This window comes from Mus pahari, chromosome 9 (assembly GCF_900095145.1).
Source record: "Mus pahari chromosome 9, PAHARI_EIJ_v1.1, whole genome shotgun sequence".
Taxonomy (NCBI): Eukaryota; Metazoa; Chordata; class Mammalia; order Rodentia; family Muridae; genus Mus; species Mus pahari.
Genome location: NC_034598.1, coordinates 20,008,118 through 20,018,009, shown reverse-complemented (window position 1 = coordinate 20,018,009; position 9,892 = coordinate 20,008,118).

Here is a 9,892-nt window from a genome sequence, read left to right as displayed (position 1 = left end):
AAAAAAAAAAAAAGAAAAAGAAAAGAAAGAAAACTTGTAAAATCAGCCCTATATTTTCCTCTCAAAAGCTGGCAAAGTCTATGAAAATGTCTACATTATGCGAGGAAATTAGTTTCTGAGAGTTACAGATTGTGAAGGAGTGATGACAAAAATGGACGAATTCTCCACTCATTTCTTTCTGTATTCCCATGCTTTTGCAACAAGGTCTTAAGTTTCTTTTATTAAGCAGCAAAATCTGTTTCTTAGTCCTGGAACGTAGGTCTCTCTTATGGTTTGAGGGGCTGAATAAAGACAACCAAACACCTGTCACATTTCTGCTTTAATTTGCCCAGTACTGTGTGTACAATTTCAGACAGGTCTGCTGTATAATAAATCCATTTCGTCCACTATCCAAGAGCAGCACACTGAAGCATCCTATTTCAGGAAGCCCCCCAGATATTCCACTGAGTGGTTCATACATGTCTATAAGTCCAACTAAAATCAAACCTACCAAGCCAGTCTACAAACTTGTGAGAAAAAGTATAGAGCTAGACGTTTCCTTATCAATCTTAGGGTGTGGATTAATATGCAGCAATATCTTAAAAACATAGAAATTAAACTCAAGGAGAGGAGCTGCCTTAACAAATGTAAGACACATCATTGGCTTTGGGAATGACTAAAAAGCAAGGGCTGCAACAATCGAGAGCCAGTTGTTAGTAAGAAAATCTGGAAGAACAGTGTGGAGGTAGCACCAGTGAATGAAAAGTGAGATGGATTATGGAATACAAGAAGGAACAAAACAGTTGTCTGCTGTCCTTGGGGAAGTGTGAAAAAGTATCAAAATCAAATTTTAGGATTGAATAAGAAGTAGGCTTATTAATGAGGAAAAGACTTCTAACTCAGTGAGATGATGGGGCAAGGAGATGAGATGAACTGACTCATTTGAAAGAGTTTAAAGGCAACACCATAGCCTACAACTACACTTGGAAAAAAGAACTGTTTCTGTCTGCCTGATCCCAGGCTGGGACAAAGATTATGTCACGGGTTAAAATATCTAAAAGAATTGAGAGACTATTTAATAGGCTTTCTGAGTTAGTCAAAAGAACTCTAGGAATCATAAGACCATGGTTGCACCAGGGCCATCCCCAAGTAACAATATAACTGAGGGAAAGCTATCAAAAGCAGTAGACTTTGATTCTTTATTCAATTCTTCAAAAGATCAGAAAGGTTTTCAGGAAGCATCAGTGAGAATATACTGCCATTCTGAACTAAAGGGGACAGCGAGCGTTAAAATATAAAAAGTCCCCTCTTTCAACTTTCTTATAGGAAGGAATCAAGTACAAGCACCAAATTAGCTGGCAGAACCCAGATCTATCTTCAGAAGCTGGTGATGGGGTGAGAAGATGAAGATGAAGCACCGCCCTGTGGTACCTGGAGCAGAAACAATTGGGGAAGAAGAACGCCATGAGGATGTCCATGATCTGATAGCAGTCCCACAGCCCTGGACAGGGCAGATGCCATGTGTCCCCAGCAGAGTCTGCACTGTGCAAACCTTCAGTGACTGTCTCCCTACTTCCTTTAGCCCATAGGGGCCATTCATAGTTATCTTACCCCTACCACACAACTCTATGCTAGGTATTTGGGAAAGCCTTTTAATTTGTATGTCTCCAAATGAATAGAAGACATACTTAAGGGGCCCTTATTCATTTTTTTAATTGTTTCCCTTGTTAAATTGATATACAAATATATCATTTATTAAGCCTAACCTCTCCTTTCTTGTTGTCTCAAATATTTCATATTAATAAAACTATATAAGCATATTACAAACCAAAGAGACTCTTTTCTCATTTCTGATTGACCTATTCAATTCTGGGATCCAAACACGGTGTGGTTGATGGAAGCTTTTGAAAATCCTGGAAGTTAACAAAAATTAAGTGACATTACCTGTAACTCCTCCCACTGCCTTGTTTGTACCCTTTCAGTTGTGTGTTGAGGTCTGTACACTACTGGGGAGGGTCTGTTTTCATTTTGACTTGTTGACTTGATTTGGCCAATAGGAAGCAGCAGATGTAATGGTATGTCAGACTAGGCTTTAAGAGACCCTGTAACTATTTTTCCTTCCCCATCCCAACTCCCACCCTCTATATGACCAAGTTTAAAGTAGCCAACTGGAGAGCCTGAGGCCTAGTCATGCCTCTAATGATGGAGAATAGATGGATCACCACCAAACATGTCAGTTACGCTAACTAATGACTGATGAACAAGTGGACCAAAAAAAGGTCAGTGAAACCAAAAGGCTCAAAGAGGTTACCTACCTGACCTATAAACCCATGATAAATAACAGAATCACTACAGCTTACATTATTATGCTTAAATGGCCTTTGAATAGGAATAGTTAGCAGATTGTCATTCTACCTAGAGGAGTATAAGGAAAATACCAATTTTTTCTATTAATTCTATAATTTATTTTGTATTTAAAAACTTAATGGGCCAACAATATGGCCTAATTTGTAATGATACTTGCTGCCAAACTTGACAACCTGCATACAATCCCCGGGATCCACATGGAGGAAAGAGAGAATCTGCTCGCACCGAAGACATTCTAAGAACCAGGATGTTTTTCAAAGTAGTATTTATCTGGATTTCAAAGTAATTCCATCATCCTGCTTTTCTTCGCCAAATTGTTTTCAAATTTGTTTTAAATGACATTTAATTTTTAGTTATAAGCAACACTCCATCCACCTTTCCAAATTACTCTTACTATTCTACATGCATTTAAACAATGAGAGACACTCGGTATCTTTATAATCAAGTATGTTTATACATCAGGTTTTATAGTCACCATTCTTAACCAGATGATAGAGTAAATAATCAATTCTAATCACTTTATTCATAGGATAATTTAGCTCAGGTGAGACTAGTATTTATAAATGTTCTTTGTAATAAAATATGCTGAAGCAGAAAACTCCAGTATAATAGAAAGACACACATGCTTACTCACTTTTCCTCTCCAGTTCTGAGAGGATGAACTCGTACAGCAAAGTGTCAAGCTTATTTCACATTCTGCTAGACAGACATATTTTATCATCACAAAAATTACTAAAAAATAATGATCCAATGAGATTATGACATTACATTTTCCCTCTAACACTAGAGGTTATACCATCAGATCACTGGAGAAATCTTAGAAGTCATTTTTACAATTGATTCTATAGAACAAAATGAGAAATTCACAGAAAACATCTGAGATATTAACCTTGTTTTCTTTTGCTTCTTCAGTGTACACAATTATTTTATTTTCACTGACCAAGTGAAAGAAGAAATCTTCAGCACACTGGGTACTTATTAGACTCATAAGCTGTGTGTGACACAGATCTAAATTTGTAAATACTAATAAAAATAGACAACTCCCGTTTTTTGAAAATATATTTTAATACAATATATTCTGACTTTGGTTTTGGTTTCCCCTTCCTAAAGTACTCCCAAATTCTCTCCACTTCCCTGCCTACCCAAATTCTCATCTCCTCATCTCATCTCTGTCATTAGAATAAAAACAGGCATTTAAAAATAATACTAAAATAAAAACAAACCAGAATAGGACAAAACAAACATATAGAAGGCAAGGACTCAAGGAAAAAAATTCAAGAAACACACACTGGCATGATTGAAAGGGCCATAAAAATGAAAAAACTGGAAATCATAATGTATACACAAAAGACCTGAGATATGTGTGGTGAGTGACAAGACAAAGCATGAGTGAGACAAATATCTCTGCATTTGGTTTTCTCTGTTGCATGAGGTAGCATCTTGGATGATTGCTGAGCAAGACATCCATATATTATTTTAGCAGAACGTCATTATGCTATAGATTCATTACTTCACCAGAACAAGTATTTGATTTTCCCATAGGTCCTTGCGCATTCTAGTCTCAAGGTCTTAGACAACTTTGAATTGTCGTGTATGGGTCCCAGCTCAGGGAGTGGTCCTTAAATACTATCAGCTATTGGTTAGTTCCTCCTTCAAGCTTTGTGACACTATTTTAATATAGCATACCTTGCAGTCAGGTCACTATTGTCAATAAAAGACTTTGTAGGTGGGTTGGCTTTCTCCTTTAATCCTCTAATAGTGTACAGAGTACCTTCTAGTACTGTGAGCAGTAGTAAATAGATGTGAAGTCCTCAGTAGGCACCAACTTGATTTCCCATGTTCAACGACTTATGTAGGTGTGGTCTTCAACAATCAAGGTTTACCAACAGTTTGGAGAAGCATTCATTAGCTCTATAAATATTTTGGGTTGTTTCAGTGCTCCATGGGGACTCATTTGCCAACAACTCAATTAGATGTAACACAATCCAAGAAATGGAAGCTTCATTTGGTGATAGGAAATGTCCAGTTGGGGCTCTGTTTCCCCTGTTATTTGAAAATTCCACTTAGAGTACCTTCATATATGTACAAATTTTAGGAAGCATGTACTGTATTAGATTTCCATACAATCAAATGGCCCTTAGTTTTAGCTGTTTCTCCCTTTATTTCATCCTTCACTATTTAGTAGATCCATACCAGTTGCTCCCCTCCCCATCCATCCATAACTATCAATTCTAACTTCCCTTTCTTAGGAGATCCATCCCTCCCCCAGGGCATTTAATATATAACTAATCTCTATTGTTCTATAGATTATAGTCTGCTTAATGAAAAAAATTAAAGATAAAATTAATTCATATATCATATATTTGAATACTATATTTGAATACTATATTGAATCATTTATTTGACATACTATATTTGTCTTTTGGGGTCTGGGTTACCTCATGCAGGATGATTTTTTTTTCTCTACCACTACTAATTTACCTAAGAATTTTGTAGTTTCATTTTTGTTAGCAGCTGAATAATAACCAAATCACATTTTCTTTACTCACTCACCTGTTTCCTATATCTGGCTATTATAAGTAGAGCAGCAGTGAACACAGTTGAGCAAGTGTTTCTATAGTAGAATGATGACTCCTTTAGGGTATATGCCCAAGAGTGGTATAGTTCAATCTTGAGGGAGTTCTATTCCAATATTACTGAGAAATAACAAAACTGATTTCCATACTAACTGTACAAGTTTGCACTCCCATCTGGAAATGGATGAGAATTCCCCGTACTCCATGTCCTAACCAGGATGAGTTTTGCCATATATTTTACTGATTTGGGTCACTCTGGCTAGTGTAAGATAAATTCACAAAGTAGGTTGGTTTGCATTTCCCTAACAACTAAGGATGTTGAATATTTCTTCATGTGTTTCTAAGTCACATTTCCTCTTTTGAGAGTTGTCTGTTTTACTATGTACCACATTTTAATTGGGTTGATTGTATTCTTTTTTATTAATTAAAGATAAGTATAAATTGCTATATTTTAGAGGATAAGCTTGATCATGAGCAAGGAGAGGTTCTATCATTTGTATCTAATATCAATTTTTTTTGTAAAGGCAAGATTTGTTTGTTTTCAATTTTCTTCTTGTTGTGGTTATACGTCTTTATGTATAACCCTTCTAGAGCATTTGTCTGGATGATGGTGCCCTTTGCTGTTCAGAAACTTTTCAGTTTCATTGGGTCCCATTTTAATTGTTGCTCTTAGGGTCTATGCAGTCACTGTTCTGCTAAGAAAGTCTGTTTCTGTGCCAATAAGTACAAGACTCTTCTCCACCTTCCCTTCTATCAGATTCAATGTACTTTGCCCTACATTGAGGCCTTTGATCCATGTGGAGTAGTTTTACACAGCGTGCTAAGTTTAGATCTATTTAGATTCCTGCACATACAGTCATTCAGGTTGATCAGCACCCTTTGTTCAAGATGCTTTTTTCCAGGCTGTATTTCTGGCTTCTTTATCAAAAATCAGATGTCCATAAGTATATCTGTGTCTTTAATTTGAATGCATGGGCTAATGTGTCTATTTTTATACCAATCCCATGCTGCTTTTATGCTTATTGCTCTGGAGTACAATTTGAGGTCAAGAATAGTGATATCTCCCACAGTTTTTTTTATTAGTCAGAATTATTTTAGTAATCCTGAATCTGTCTCTCTCTCTCCTGCTCTCTCTCTCTCTCTCTCTCTCTCTCTCTCTCTCTCTCTGTGTGTGTGTGTGTGTTGTGTGTGTGTATGTTTTCAAGATGAAATTATTAATTGTCCTTTCTAATTTTGTGAGGAATAATTTGGATATTTAAATGGAATTAGATTGAATTTGTGGCTTTCTTTGTATAGAATGGCCATTTTTATAACATTAATCCTACAGGTCAATGGGAGATCATTCCGTCTTATGTTGCTTAGTTCAGATTTTCTTCTTCAGTATTTTAAAGGTTTTACCAGACAAGACTTTCACTTGCTTGCTTACTGTTATGCTAGGAAATATTTTGAGGCTGTTGTGAAAGCGTTCTGATTTTTGAGTGGACTTTATATGCTGCTACTTTGAGGATAGGTCTTAACAGACACAAACATTTTCTGGTTGGAGTTTTAACACCACTTATGTATTCTATCATATTATTTATGAATAAAGATACTTTGACTTCTTCCTTCTCAATTTGTATAACCTTGATGTCCTTCATTTTCCTTATTGCTCTAACAGCTTCAAGCACTGTGTTGAATAAATATGGAAAGAAGGAACAATCTTGTCTTGTCATTGATTTTAGTGCATTTGCTTTGAGTTTCTTACCATTTAACTTGATGTTGGTTGTGAGCTTGCTGTAAAAGTCTTTATTTAGTTATGCCCCTTATATCTCTAATCTCTCCAGGACTTTTATTGGATTTGGTCAAAGATGTTTTCTGCTTCTAATGAGATGATCATGTGGCTTGTCTTTCAGTTGTTTATATGGCCCATTACATTTACCAATTTACCTATGGAGAAAAATCCCTACACGTCTGAAATGAAACCTACTTCATCATGGTGATGTTTTCCATGTGTTTTTAGATTTGATTTGAAAGCATTTTATTGACAATTTTTACATGTACGTTCATAATGGAAATTAGTCTGTAACTATCTCTATTGTGTCTTTGTTATTTAGGTATCAGGGTTACTGTGGCATCATAACAAAACAAACCAGGCTATCTTCCTTCTACATTGTATAATAATTGACCTTGACTTAACTTTTGTTAAGTAACATATATCAAGCAGATGATTCCTTTCTTTTAGATTTTTTTCCAATATGTTGGAATACATGATTTTTAAAATATTTCCTTATGATTCTCTGAATTTCCTCAGTACTTGTTGTTATATCTCTAATTCATCTCTAATTTTGTTAATCTCTATCCTTTTCATCTTTTGTTTCAGTTTCTTTTTTGTTTTGTTTTTTAGTTTGCTTGTTTTAATTTTATTGATCTCAGACTTGAGTTTGATTATTTATTGCCATCTACTCTTCTGAGGTGTTACATCTTTTTGTTCTAGGGCTTTTAGGTGTGCTGTTAATTTATTAATATGAACTCTCCAATAGTCTTACGTGGGCACTTAGTGCAATGAACTTGCATCTCAGAATTGAGCTCATTGTATCTCATAATTCTGGGTATACTGGTTTTCCATTTTCATTCAATACTAAGATGATTTAAAGTTTTGTTCTATTTTCTGTCTTAACCCATTTTTGTAGTTAGTTGTTTGGTTTTCATGAATTTACAAGCTTTCTGCTGTTTTTGTTGTTGTCAATATCCATGGTGGTCAGATAAATTGCAGTGCATTATTTCAATTATCTTCAATCTGCTGAAATGTGTGTCTGAGTATGTGGCCAGTTCTGGAGAAAGTTCCATGTGCAACTGAAAATAAGGTATACTTTTTTATGTTGGTTAAATGTTTTATAAAAATCTATTAGGTTCATTTGGTTTAAAATGATGCTTAGCTTCAGCATTTCTCTGTTAGTTTTTGTCTAGATAACCTACTGATGAGAATGGGGTATTAAAGTCACCCTCCATCACAATGTGAGGATCAATATATGCTTTGAGCTGTAGTAGTGTCTCTTGTGAACTTTGGTGCCCTCATGTTTGCCATATGAATGTTTAGAATTACATCTTCATAGTAAAATTTTCCTTTCCTGTCTCAAAAATAAAGGTGAAGAGGGATTGAGGAAAGACACCAGATTTTAACTTACAGCTAATGATCTATCTATCTATCTATCTATCTATCTATCTATCTATCTATCTATCTTTCTATCTTACATACACATATGCACAAACATATCTACATGTATGATATATACCCACATACAACACACACATGTGGGGCAATGAACTATGCACAGACAGGCTGGTCTCCAGTTGAGTTGAGAGGTGGAACCCCAGTAGGACCTAGTGGTGATAATTTTAGCCTACATGGGACAGACAGTTTTCCCTCATGTTTTCTGGACCCCTGGCTCCTGTCGAAGTTACCACTCCCACAGCCCCCACAGCCCCCACAAGAGAAGCATGTGGCTAGTAGTCACATACACAATGTCCCAAGCTTCTGACCTCAGGCTAGACTCTTCCCAGTTACCAAGCAACAGCAAGATAACAAGCCCACTATAAGAAAGGCTGTTTGGCCCCTCCTTGCTCTCTAAGCCCTCTCTCTCTCTAAGCCTTCACCTTTCTTACTCTCTAACTCTCTCTCTCTCTCTTTCCCTTTCTCCCTTTCTTCACATGACCATGGCTGGTCTCCCTCTCTCTCTTTCTACCTTTTCTCTTCCCCCCTGGCTTTTCTACAATAAAGCTCTAAAATTATAGACTGTCTCTGTTCATCAAGGCCTGCTGTGCTTGGATGATGGGATAGGCTTTCTCCTAGCTAGCCATGCCTAATCTCCCATCAAAAGGCCTTCCTGTGCTCCAGCCACAGACCAGACTAAGGACTCTTGCCTACATGGGAACCTCTCTCCCTCTGCCCTCTTCTCTTATCCTGTTCTCAACTCCTCTGCTGTATCCAGCGTGGGATACCAGAGACTGAGAACCTGGTATTGAGGGCTGCCTCTTGTCCACATCCTGCCATGTGGGGTCAATGGCTCCACACAGCCAGATACCCACCCAGGGCCAAGTGGAAAGTATCGGGCAGCCCTCCTGCATCCGCCTGCCCAGTGCACAGGAACTCTGGCAGGATGTGGGTTCTCTCCCTCCCTCCTCTTCCCCTATACCCACAGCCCAAAGCGCGCGTGCGCATACACACACACACACACACACACACACACACACACACGCACACACACACACAAATATGCCACTGTGTGCCATTTTTTCCCTTTGTAAACTTGCTGATAGCACCTAGTACATAAAATCTTGATATATGCATATTATTAAGGTACCCCATCATTTTAAATATTTTTATGATGTTTAATTAGGTTACACACTTTTCAAATAGTTAAAATTTATTTGTGAATAAAATTTTCAACATGAGTTATCCTAGTTTGGGGGAATATATAGTAGTCTTTGCAACCATAGCTGTGCTTGTACGCAATAGCACAGAAGAAGGTCTGGCTTTATTTAATGTATTTAACTGCAACTCTGTACCCTCTGATCAACCTTTCAGAATCTCTCCATCCTTGTTACTCTTCCAGTCCTCTAAGTAACAGCTAAGCTTGTCTGCTTTGGATGTCTTGTTCATATGCTGTGGGTGTAGTGATTGCTACATCTGCTTTATGAATAAAGGTTCTAAATTTAGTTCCACAAATTGTATTTGTCTCTACCATGTAACATGAGGATCATTGCATCTCATCACCCGATCCCTTTGTGCACCTAAAATCTCATATTAGCAAATGAATCCAAAGAATCCTACATATTTTGATTTTGAGAATACCATGTTCCTCTCTTGCTCAGCTTATTGTGGTTTTTAAGAACCTTTAACATATATGAATCTCTGTTTATGAAACTTCATATGGCTTTTCACAGGAATGTCAGTTAAGGGGGACTTCCGAGATGGTTGAAAATTTATACCA